Below are 13,405 nucleotides of genomic sequence, written 5' to 3'. Positions count from 1 at the left end.
TCGCTTCCTTTACGTTGCTGAATTGTAGGTACCTGAGAAGATCGTAACGACATCATGAGAAGGGAGAAATAAGTTTCCACCCCAATACGCGTACAAAAGTTCGAAAGAGTTTTGTTCACCATAACTTGATCGGTCGTTCTGTTCCTTAGGACGTTTATAAAAGAATAAAGTAAGAATTACAAATGTAGATCTCAACGATGTGATACGCGTGGAGTGTTTAAACATACACTAAAAAAGTCATATAATAAAGAGAAAAAGAAACGGCAGCTCAAGATTACAGTCAAGAATCGAAACCGAAACGAAAGCTCTTTTTTGTTTCGGCGGCGACATCCTGTGCGAAGCTGTGAAACTAATTCACGGGCTGAAAAAAAAAAAATGCTGATCCGTCGCCAGGAATCGAACCGATGACGGCGCGGTGATGCCGCGCTCAGAACCTGAGCGATTAGCTCGCTCGGCCACGGTGGACGCCTTGTCGCCCGTGGTAAACAAGGGTTTATCAATATCCCAGTCGAAAAATCCACCAGGCCGTGTCTGGCGTATTTTTCCCGTTTCCACCAGAGCGGGAATTCAGACACGGTTTCTGGCGGGTGTCCCGGGTCTGGTGTATACGACCGGTTTTTGGTGTGAACCGGACTGGTGTGTTTTGGCAAGAACCGGACTGGCGTGTTTTGTTGAGACCCGGACTGGCGTGTTTTGGCAGGAACCGGGCTGGTGTGTTTTTGCACGACGGGTCCAGGTGTAATTGCCTTTCCTTAAATGCATTGTTAATGAAAACATGCATGTTTACATGGCCACGGGCGAAAACATAAGCCTTACACAGTAGTTTGGAAATGAAAATGACTTCTCTGTTTATTTTTTCTGCCCTCGCCTCAACTTGGTTGTCTTCTGGGACAGCCAAAAGCCTGGTGTTCTGGGCGGCCTGTTTCGCTTCCTCTTCCGAAAGGCTTTGGGCAGCACTGTAGTGCCTGGAAGAGACTGCAAGAACAATTCATTACAGCATTTCCCTAATTTGATGATTTCAGTTCACTATGGTTGTTGCAGATTTGTGCTCTGCCTTTTTAGGCAAAGAAAAATGACGGAACACAGATCCATTTCGTTCATTGAGAAATGCCTATCAATGAACTACGGTAGCTGATTAAGACCCACTTAGGTAACACTAGCAGAAAATATACGTTTGCTAAGTGCTCTTCATGCGTCTGCTACGCGCTCTTCAGTAAATAACCTGCTACGTGCTCGTCATACAGCCTAACATACAAACTGAGGGGCTAATTTTTGAATGTAGGACTACCATTGCAACAAATTTTCACCATGATTCCTTACAAAGCTGGAATGCTCAGGTTTAATGCTTTTATTGAACTTCGGGAAGGCTCGCACGCCACAAATGTCGGTACTATGACGGATAATACCACAGTTCAGGTTTTCCTTCCTCAAAAAACTCCGGACAAAGAAGAACATGCAACAGATGCCATCAAGATTTCAACTATATCAAATTATTTTAATGTGCAGATACTTGCAAAAGCAAGCAGACAACCTTCACGGATTCGCACAAGCACAAGGAGACAAGGAAGAGATACGCAACGATGAGCGCAATCTAACAACTGGTTTATTTTTTCGAAAACCTTCACTTGACACCCCTCCGATCTGCGCGATCTGGCCTAAAAACTCGTCAAAAGCGCACATGGCACAGCTCGTGATCACATGCCTTATCATACAGATGACAACAGCAAGATTTCTTTCTCAAGCAAAGCAACAGAAAGGTGGCTAACACATTTTTCTTTTTGCTTGTCAATCTAAAAGGCCTCCACTATCCTCCCCGAAGTTTGATTGCGTTGCTTGTATTCAATGGTGGTGCTACTAAACAAGGCGTGCATGCGCACTCATTGCAATGCAACGCTAAACGTGTGTTAGGGCGACCTTTCAGACTCTACATATGTTCCCTTAGCCTCGTGTTTATACATCTGCCAGTCTGCCCTACGTACACATGAGCACACGTCAAAGGAATATTGTACACTACATTGTTTGCACATTTAACAAACTGGTGCTTGTGTTTATCCTGTACACTTTTCAGTTTCTCACATTTCTGGTCAACCAAAGCACACACACCTCCGATTTTGTCTTGGCCAAAAACACCCACCACCTTAACTTTGTAATTTCCAGCTACCTTTTTTTATTCTGTGAGATAGCCCGTGTACGTAAGGAATCACTACTAAGTTTGTTAAATGTGTACCAAGAAGCAGCAGTTTGTTAAATGTGCAAACAATGTAGTGTACAATATTCCTTTGACGTGTGGTCATGTGTACGTAGGGCAGACTGGCAGATGTATAAACACAAGGCTAAGGGAACATATGTTGAGTCTGAAAGGCCGCCGTAACACACGTTTAGCGCTGCATTGCAATGAGTGCGCATGCACCCCTTGTTTTAGTAGCACCATCCTTGAATACAGGCATCGCAATCAAACTTCAAGGGAGAAAGTGGAGGCCTTTTACACAGACAAGCAAAAAGAAAAGTGTGTTAGCCACCCCTCTGTTGCCTTACTTGAGAAAGAATTTTTGCTGTCGTCATATGTACGTTAAGGCACGTGATCACGAGCTGTGCCATGTGCGCTTTTGACGAGTTTTTTTTTACTAGATCGCACCGATCGGAGGGTTGTTAAGTGAAGATTTGCGAAAAAATAAACCAGTTGTTAGATTGCGCTCGTCGTTGTGTATCTCTTCTTTGTCTCCGTGTGCTTGCGCGAATCCGTGAAGATGAATATGTTCCAACTGAGCCAACTTGCAGTATTGCTTGAAGTAGACAAGCATTTCAGCATTTCAACCATTAGGCATGTACATTCTGTGACTGGAAATATAACTTGCAGCTGTGCTCAGAAATAGGGCACTGAAGTCGCCGAACTGGTACCAGGTTATAAAACGACATGCATGCATGACAGAAAACATGCACGCTACTGAAATGCGCAAGCTTTCTTGCTGACCTCTCTATGCTCCCACTTTATGTGGGGACAATGGCCGATGTGCAGGCTTCTGGGCGCCTGCTGCTGCAAAACGGTTCGTTCCCGTGAAGCTCCTATGCGCGTGGGCATCTGTCCACCATATTGCGATGGTGGACTGCTGAACCAAATGGAAGTCCTTTCTCGAGGTGGTCCTTGAGAGCGTCCCACCGTTAGGCAGGTCAACCTGCACAGATACAAACAAAAAATTATTTCTTTAGCAAACAGCACTGTTTAATTCATCCCAACGACAATAACAACGAGCTGAATTTCAAAAGTCTGAACTACACATTGAACTGAAACACATACAGAGAACCCTGCTGATACATTTTTGAAGGGACTGAAGGATGTAATGGGATTCCCAATATATTGGACCTTATGGAAGCTATGCTGGGACCGGCGAAAAACGATACCAGCCAGGAAAACGCAGCGAGGAACATAACAGTGGGGCTCTACTGTGCCAAGTGCAAGCTTGAAAATAATATTGAAACCACCTCTATGTCAACATGGAAGTAGTAAATGATAACAGTGCAGCATTAGCCACATTATTATTATTTAGAATTAACAGAGAGCGGAGTTAGTTGGTAAGTATTCATTCTAAAAAGACAGAACAGTTCAAATGCCTTAACAGTTACTTCCACGTAGACCCCCACGCATGCCAGATTGATAGGTTCGCCTGTTGCATGAGCATGCGCTGATAAGTTTTCGTGCCTTCTTTCTTTTCCGCCGTTGCGCGTCTCTTCAGTTGTTAGTTGGCGTTTGTGGTGTCCTGAATTCTTTCTTGTGTCCGTCTTTGCACGCCCTGTCTTTTTAGAATGAATTATTATTTGTTCTCCTAAATCGTATATTTTCTAAGTTTCACTTGCATTAGCCACATAGTATTTATTCCCCTAAATCGTATAATTTCTTAAGTTTCACTTGCATATTCTCCCAGGTTTCAGCTCTATTATAATTGACCAGTTAATAATGCCTTGCGAGGTACACCTTATAGTTTATCACACTGCACATTTCAGTGTTTGGTGAACACTGAATGCAACATACATATTAGTCAACAGTCAAAATAAGCAGTCCCATTACGTATATATATTCTCAGATTTTTGTGCTTCAAGTGCTGTGAGAAAATTATTATCAAAATGGCTTGTGCAATTGAAAGTTGTCAAATAGTACATAAATGATAAAACTGCAAAGTGATGCACTCAGTATCGTTAAAGGCCTCGCCATTTCTTAGCCAGCTTTTAAACAGGAAAAAAATGCTTTTCTTTTGCTAAGAAGTGAGAATGGGCTCTCAATTGCTATCTATAAAAGTAATTGGGAAAGAGTTAAAGTTTGAAAAACACAAGTACAGCTTTCATAATTGGCAAAATACACGAAAGAAAACATGATGGACTGTGTTCACTGGCCCAGCAAGGGATTTACAGGGGTTGCTTGGAGGTTCTAAGGCCACCACCTGAAGGTTTTTGATGCCTGTTGTATGTACTGACTGCGCGTCTTCAAAATTGAGCAATGACCGTCTACGAATGCGTAAATAGTATCATCTCTTGTGGCAAACAGTAGCTTCATTCTTATTCGGTACCCATTGCCGGCATGCATTCACAAAGAGTAATCACCATAATGAGTGTGTCAACAGCAACAATGCGGTTTGTCTGCATCGGTTGCGGCGAGCAGTAATTTCATTTCGACTCCTTGTAACGTTCACGCTATGTCACAAGCGTGGCAGAAGCTGCTGTGGATTAAGAAATATTTCAGGGTGCCGTGCTGCAGCTGCACTTTGAATGTGCCCTCACACACACAATGCCCTCATTCCAGCAAGTGCTGATCAGTTACCGAATGAGTATCAAAGCCTCCGCACAGATTTTAAGCTACAATTCAGCATTGTATCGCTTCATGACCATGGTGAATGATGACTACAGTGGCAACACAATCTAGCTTGTGTTGACCCAGATCGCCGCACGCATTGTGAATGCAGTAGCTCACATGATGTTCCTTTTGAATAGAAAGATAAGCCATCCTCGAAAAGTAAGTTCAGCTTCTGAAAGCTGAAGTATACCTTTCGGTAAAGGCTGGGCACAGATTATCAGCATAACTCATGCAGCACTAGCTAGCAAAGGTTACTACCAGCACCTCTTACAATTTTTTAACACGAAAGTGTTTTATGCCGGGGTCCACCAAGTACATCCGTCACGGATATGACGTTGATAAAATGGACGCCAACAGGTGAGAAAGAAAAAAACCAAGAAAAACATACCCCGCTGGGAATCGAACCCACGACGTTGCGGCCGCGACGGCAAGCGCCCGACGCTCTACCGACTAAGCCAACTCGAGAGATGCTAGGCACGGCGCGGACGCGCCTTATATCTTTCACACCTTCTCTTTCGCGGCGGGCAGAGCGGGGCGGTGCCGCCGTCTGTGAGAGGTGAAAAGAAGTAATGCTTCACGATCGACACTTACTAGCGCTTACTCCGAGATTGCACGTGATATCGGAGGTCATGGTTAAGCGTCTCGATACCAGAGAGGTAGACTGGCGCGCTGGCGTCGCCGAGGCACCCTTGACGCAGTTACGTTCTTTGCCTTTGTATTCGTGTTAGCGTGCGTCGGCTCATCGGAGTAGTGCAGCTTCCACGTGCACGAACGTGATTTCTCTGCCGCCGACTGCTTCAATTGCGAGAGCACCGACTAACAAAACTGCTGCAATATGCGTTGCAGATAGGACGCGATTTCGACGGGCGAATGTCGTGCCTTGGTGGAGCGAGAGCAGCGCCTGCGAGACAGAGGTCAGCGGGACGCACGCGTTTGCGACTCAGGCTACGAACCTCTACCTCCCGCGTTGCTGAAGTGCAGTGTGTGTTATGTATGCATGAGCACAGGCGTCGGCTACCCATTACTAGAAAGCGCACACCGTGCCGTTTCTCTCCTTAATTGACGGCGCTTTGAAGAAGTGCATACCGGGTACCAATGTTGATTATGAGCTTGTTGATATCATCCTTACGCGCGATTCACGATTCGCTGTGTCCAAATATATGTTCACACCGTCAGCTACCTCAACGGTTTAATCATGATCATGGGCGTTAGTCGTCGCGATAGAGACATGCTGTCAACATGGGTGCATCCACGTCAAACGGTGCTATAGCTGCCAAACACGAATAGACATTGTACAAGCTCTCATATATCATAAGCACTACTTCTGTGAAGACACGTTTCACTTTCGTGTTATACCGATTCCTATGACGGAGGGATCAGCCATGTTTTTTTTGCATTGTTGTCGCTCTTACCACAGCAGCATTATTTTTTAGGGTTTTGTCGAGACAACGTGATTATCAGGCCACATGCAGACTGACTGTGCAAGAACTGGCAATTAACATACTCTGCACCCACACATTCATTGTTGCTTGGTTAGGTAAGCTGAAACTCGGCACAAGACTAGTTATTGCAAAAGAAACAAGACGCAAACACATCCTATGCCTTCGCACGCAGCTATTTACCGACTAGCTCAAGTCCACATCTTGTTACTAGCTCAAAGAAAACAAGCAACAGCGCGAGCCACAAGACAAAAGCATAGATATGGACTTAGCACTGACATACTTGCACTGTAAACGTAGTCCGAACAGAACAGCGCTTAGTTCATCTCTGTCCTGTCATCCTTGGTTCATGCTGTTTCTCATTTCTTATGGACATGTACAGACTGGCCCAAATAAGCACTCTTGTTACTAGTTATTATCATGATAGGCTACGCACCTATAATACTCCTTGTGGATCCTTGATTATCTTAGCTGTTCATCCTTGTTGAACGAACACTGCGACATGTCAGCATCAGAGGTAGAAAGCAGTGTGACTGCTAAGGCTGCAGGACCAGAAGAGGCAGCACATTTAGTTGGTGTGGCTGCAGGATATGAGGTGGCAGCAGACTCAGTAGCAGGCGCAGTGGATGCTGCCGTAGCAACACTGTGCTGAACCTGTTCATGGAGCAAAATCAACAAATGCTAAACTGTTAGAATTCAGGCTCCACCATTTAGTAAGTTAGAAAAGTTATTATTGTACCTGTAAATGTAAGAGTGCAAAGAAAATATTTTGCCACGTCAGCAACTGTTCAGAAAATGATGCCAATGTTTGCTCAGTGTTGCACCTATGTTCCAAACATTTGTTTAGATTCTGTAGGTGCCATGGATACACGTGCTTTTGCTAGACTGAGGCAAGTGAGATAAAAAAAGAAAAAAAGCACGACAGTGAGCTTTGAATGAATTCAACCACTTCTACATCAAATTTATATTCAATAACTTTGCACTGTGCCGCATACTGTTAAAGATGACCACTTTGGCAGAGACATTACAGCATAGACCGCTTGTGACATAAGTGGTCGGAGCAGCAAATATGCACATCATTAGTGGTACTGAACTGTAACCAAAACAAAATTTTACCACAGCTGCACACACGCACTACTTCAAGACTAAGCTGCTGCATTACTGTGAAAGCATGCAATAGGATAGGATGTCTGCACCCATTTATATATGTTACTGTTCGAGGACCCATGGCACCTACAAATGAACACAGAAAAAAATAGTGCTGTTATGATACAGGAAGACCACTGAATGAATTTTTCACAGCTACTCAATAGACCTTTCAAGCAATCCCAGAATGCCTCGCAGGCACTATGGGAAATGTGTGCAAGCGTCGAGCAAGTCGGCTGTTTGGTCGCCCGCTGCTCATTGGCGCCGGGGGAGCATGACTCGAAAGAACGTACAACCGCATTCTTAAATCATAAATACTGCATATATCTGAACAACCCTGCATGTATCTCTACACATGAAATGTGAAAGGAATAACACAGTCAGCGCAGGTATTACCATGTGGATGCATATCAGATGTAGCAGTTTAGCGGCATAGTACGAGGGTACAGCACGCGGTATCGGCATGCATTATTGTGTTGTATACGACGTACTATCATGAGCAGCATGTGCTGGAACACTGAATTCACATTTATTCAACGATTACTTTTTATGTACTGATATGAACGTGACGTATTGAATTGCAAGAGATACCTTTCCAGTGGAGCATTTGGTGTTATGAACACTCTTGTGCTTGCCAATTGCGCTTAGCCACTATGACCTTTAAAAGCAATAGACCTTTTTCAAGCACACGAGCGCCACCAACCGACGCGCAAGCGCTTATGGGAAAAGTGTGTATGCCGCAGCAGCCGCCGCGACGAGCGCACGGGCCTCGTGCTGTAGCTTTCTGCTTGCGCCATGCCAGGATTTCGACACAGTGAATTTGGTAAGGTGCAACATGTTACTGCGCAATTCAATAACGAACTTCAGTGTTTAGTTGCGACGGCCTCCCGACGATTTTCATCTGTCCCACTGCTGGACCAGCTGAGCGGCTCAAAAGCGTCACCTAGCTTTTATTTATTTTTTTCGGCGCCAGTGCGCCTTATGGCATAAATGAAAAAAAAATACAACTCGGTTGCCCATGAAGTGCAGGAGCGGTCTATGATTCACAGATGCATTTGTAATCAACGTCCATCGACACTGTAGACGAGTACAGTGTGAGGTTCTGATATTTAAAGAGTACACTAGAAAGTGTAGTCGGCATTTGGGGAAATGAGATACATTCACTGCGTCGCTCGCACCATATATGTAACGAACGTTAAGTGCCTACTAACCTTCGTTGGTACTATAACTACAGGTTGGAATAATACTTAGAGCGAAAAAGAAAGCAGTACACACCTCCAATCTCATTTGGTGAAGGCTCTAATGATGGGAATAACTGTTCATCCCACAATGGAAGGCTCGAACAGGCCGTGTCATCCACAAAACGCCTCCTCAGGAGTCTCCTTTGCAACGAAGTGGCAAGTGGCCTGCATGGGTATTCAGAAAATGGCTTAGCTCTGCTCCCACACAGTTTCTGCAAAGCAACCTAAGTAATTTATTAGGATTTTCTTATTATTAACTGTTTACTATCTCACCCTACCAACAATGCTTAAAAACACTTGGAGAACGCTTGACCTTCGCCTTCAAGTCTTGGGCGCCACAGCGTAATCGGGCAGTGTTCGCATCGCACTCTCGTTCCCTAACCAGGATTCGGTTCTTGGCGGACATCTCAACCATGCCACTTTCAATGAACTCTGAAATTAATATGAGGTTTCAGTAGTCAAATGTACTTTAAAGAATCATTCAGCATGGCAACAACACAGCCTCAAAGTGGCATGGCACCTGCTGTGAAAGCCCTCAAACCTTTCTCAACTGGGATGCGCCACTGTGATCTTAATGTTTCGTAAAATTTGGCAATGGTGACAGCATCTGAAAATTAGGTGTCCATGATCAGTGACACAAGAAGCACATGAAGGGTGGTGGTGTCAAGACATGGAGAAGCTTGCACACTTCAGCTGGCAACACTTCACTAGTAGACGATAAGTGCTAATTAAAAAATGCTTAAAAGTTTGTATTCACATGGATGAAATATTGTGTGAGTGGCACAGGTTTTCCTTATTTTTGCCATTTTTGGCTGGCGCCATCCACACGGGTCCAGATACAGAAGACAAAACATCACTCCATGCTTCCCATTCATGGCGCACAAATGTGACTGATTTTGAAGAAACGCAATCCTGTTGTGCAGGACATGAAAGGCATCAAGTTGTGAAGGCGAATGCAAGACGTTATGAGACTGCCAGGCATGTGCCAAAGTGCATTTTAGAGACCTGTGAAAAAGAGGGCACCTGGTGTCACGACATGTAATTGCGCTAGCACATACCTTTATGCTCATGTGTTTCCATGTCTTTTTACGCTTGTGTGCAAAGTGTTTGTCCTTACTTAAAATCTAAGGAAGCTGCAGGAAACTGCTGAGAAAATGTATGTGTGAAGCAAGGCCCTACTGCCACGTTCATGTAAACACAGTTTATGGTTAAAATGCCAAATATTTGCTGTGTCAATTCACTAAGCACATAGGAGGCACAGACAACATGGCAAGCAGACGTTGAGCTGATGACATGGCATAAATTAATGCATATTTAGCAACATTTGGCATTTCTGCCCGCAAATGAATCCTGCGGCTTCCCCAGTGCAGCAAGAAACTATTGACATAGAGTACAGTATTCCAGATGCTACACTCTCAGCTGAGAGCAGCAGTATTGAAAATAAATAAATAAATAATATGAGTTATGTAAGAACCAAGGATGCTAGGGCGCTGTATCTGAAAAGCTTTCGAAGCAAAAGAAGATATACAGCTTTCCCATTACCTCACCTTCTGTTGCGGTTTCTGCACTCTTTGTGTTGACATGGAAGTCGGCAGCGTGAAGGAATCCCGCGTGGCTGGCACCGTACATTTGAAACAAAAAGAGATGCCGACCAGACCAAACAAACGTTTATCATGTTTCGGCTTTGAGCACGGAAGCCTTGCAACAATGAATGCATCAGCAGAAGCGGTTCATTTGAATAGGTTTGAGAAATTGCTGCAAAGACCTCGCATTGATCACGTTTAGATTTCTGTTGTTAAGGTTAACTCTTTTAGAAGTGGTCTGCATGATAAACGATTCCATATGTAGCCAAGATGCTGTCACTTTTTCTGTTGTGATGATTCTTGCGTTGGTCCAATCAATCTTGTAGTCATTCATCACGGCGTGCTCTGCTGAAGCTTTGTTGCGAATGCTTGTATTACTTGCATCACAGGCATACTGTTGCATACGCTTCTTGCAGTTTCCTGACTCAGATGTGAACACCCTTGCAGTCTGCTCAAGGTACCTAGTAAACTACACTGGGGAAACGCTCCCTGGGCAGGTGATCCTTCACTCTCATAAGTTGATGGCACAAACTTTCGGGTGGAATCTGTGCCATGTGCATGTCGTACTCACGTAGGACATGTGCCAAACATTAGTTTGTTCAAGAAATATACGGTACGGGGGCCAGCAGGAAGCAGGCGCGTAAGTGTGTACCCGTCATGACAGTTGACAGTCTATTGCACTGGTAAAGTGCCTAGGGTATCTACAGTGAGCGAGGTCATCCCGTACCTTTGCATGCCTGCATCATGTGGCTTTGAGCCCAATCTTTTGGCACGCTGCAGCAGCGTGGTGACAACAGCCCTCTTGTTGAAAGCGGAGTGCACAGAGGTGAAATTCAGCTGTCATGACAATGACACCTTGACGCACCTCCTCCCTGCTGGCCCCCGCGTCTACGAAGCGAGCCCCTGTAACGCATATTTCTGCAACAAGCGAATGTTTGGCACATGTCCGACGTGAGTATGACATGTATGTGGCACACATTTCACCCAAAAAGATGCGCCATCAACTTGTAAGAGTGAAGGACCGCCTGCCCAGGGAGCAATTCCCCAGTGTAGTTTACTAGATACCTTGGCAGACTGCAAAAGTGTTTACATCGGAGAGTCAGGAAACTACAAGAAGCGTCTGCAGCAGCACGCTCGTGACAAAAAATAAGAGCGTCCACAACAACGCTTTAGCTGAACACGCCGTGATGAATGACCACAAGATTGATTGAGACAACGCAAAAATCGTCACAATAGAAAATATGGCAGCATCTCGGCGACGTATAGAATCACTTATCATACAGACCACTTGCAAGAGAGTTAATCTTAACGACGGAAATCGAAACCCCATCTACGCACAGCCTTTGCAGTGATTACTCAAGCCCATTTAAACGAAGCACTTCTGGTGATGCATTCATTGCGATCAAGGCCTGCGTGCTGAAAGCCGAGACGTCATAAATGTTTGTTTGGGCTGGTCGGCGTATCTCTTTTTTTTTTGTTCCGTATGCATTGAAACATTGGTCCATTTCTTCTTTGGACTGTGAATAAAAGTGACACGTCATAATCGATAAATAAGTCAGTTGACAATACAAGCCAACACAGTCACACAAAACTATGCAAACATGCAATGGGAACCATGCACTATGTGACAATTGTGACTGAAAAATAAACAATTTTGTTTATACACTTATGATTCCAACTAGCAGTAGTGCAATATTACAATTAAGTCACACTTATCAGAAAGTAATTATGATGATTAGCACACATTTGCATAAATACATGTGGGAAAGCTTCCACCAGGACCACCGTCAAGCTATGCCCTGAAGATCAATCTTAAAGCACTGAGCAAGGCCTCACAGCAATACAACCAGCATCATGAAGAATACACGAATTCAAGAGCACGACCTCTGGTTAGTGAAGATGGGTGTAATGCCATGTTGACAAAGATTTCGCTAAAAAAATGTATAAGCTGGTAAGCTTCGAGCTTCCCAGGCCGCACGCTTGTTTCGGCCTCTTCCTGAAGCCTGAGCACTATGCTGCAGCGCATAAGAGAGCATCACTTGCTCGCACCCGTCTAGATTCATGCATTTCGAAAATACCACGTGGCAAAGAACTGCGGTAGTCACCTGTATACTATCACAGATTCACATCGTGGTTTTAAAAAAAAATCTGTGCAAATCATGGTTCCACGGTAGCAATTAACGTTAAATCTATAATATTGCCCTAACTCAGGATTTCAACACTGTGCGAGGCATAGCATTCGCTGGTACACACTCACGCGGCGACGGCAGCTCGGCGTAAAGTACTACATACTACAGAATAGTAAATAGGCTACATGTAGATAGCGGTCGGCCAGCGCTGGGACATGACATGGAGTTATAACGGCGTGGTTCAGCACAAAGGCGAGTGTGGGGGGGAAAAAGTTGAACATGCGCAGCCAGATTGAAGTTTAAGCTCTTCTTCGACTCCGCACGTGCAGGAAGAGATTTTAAACATACGCACAGAATGTGTGCCCCATGTAATGAAGAATTTTACATCACCTGTCATATGCAGAAGCACGGTGTCGTAGAGCCGACTTTGGTCTTCTCATCGCCGCTCCCAGTAAGCACTGAAGACATCCCCAGGGGTGAAGTCGTCAACGTCCTTGCAGTTAAACCACCGCACGGCACGCTCTTCGCACTTATAACCTTTTTGTTCTTGTGAAAGTGGTATCTTACGTAGACGAAACACTGCGTCGCACTAACTTTTCACAAACGGGCGATCGTTCACGCACGGAAAATCCTCGGCGGAATAAAAAAAAACAATGCCAGTGTTGCTAGCAGTGGCGTTAAAATGAATGTTTGCCGCTAACTAAAGGCGTAGTGGCATGATATCTTCTTCAACCATTAACTTTGTTGCTTTTGTTGAAAGTTTAGGAGCTCTAATTCACAAATAAAGTGATCACAAACCTCAAATCGCTGCTAATAATTTATTATATTATCACAGCTTTTATACTACCAGTCCCGGTTTCGATCGAAACCGAAACTGTTTCTATAAAACATGCTATATCAACGGCGTTCTGAGGATTGTCGCTATTTTTTCAAGTGTTTATTGCTAGAGTGCGTTCTCAACGTAATAAATCAGTGGTCGGAAATGTCATGTCAGCGTCCCATTCATATGCGATGCAATGAAACA

General features: G+C 44.5%; 1 long non-coding RNA gene across 1 annotated transcript; it reads right to left on the bottom strand.

Annotated features, from left to right (window-relative positions):
- Nucleotides 1-603: 603 nt before the first annotated feature.
- LOC119390938 (uncharacterized) lies at nt 604-13,034 on the bottom strand. The gene is made up of 6 exons (XR_005183532.2): nt 12,772-13,034; nt 10,217-11,769; nt 8,704-8,834; nt 6,719-6,936; nt 2,972-3,173; nt 604-975 (listed from the first exon to the last, which is right to left on the bottom strand). It is a non-coding gene; the product is annotated as an uncharacterized LOC119390938 (long non-coding RNA).
- Nucleotides 13,035-13,405: the final 371 nt, after the last annotated feature.

This window comes from Rhipicephalus sanguineus, chromosome 1, assembly GCF_013339695.2.
Source record: "Rhipicephalus sanguineus isolate Rsan-2018 chromosome 1, BIME_Rsan_1.4, whole genome shotgun sequence".
Taxonomy (NCBI): Eukaryota; Metazoa; Arthropoda; class Arachnida; order Ixodida; family Ixodidae; genus Rhipicephalus; species Rhipicephalus sanguineus.
This window is presented reverse-complemented; position numbering and strand designations above follow the sequence as displayed.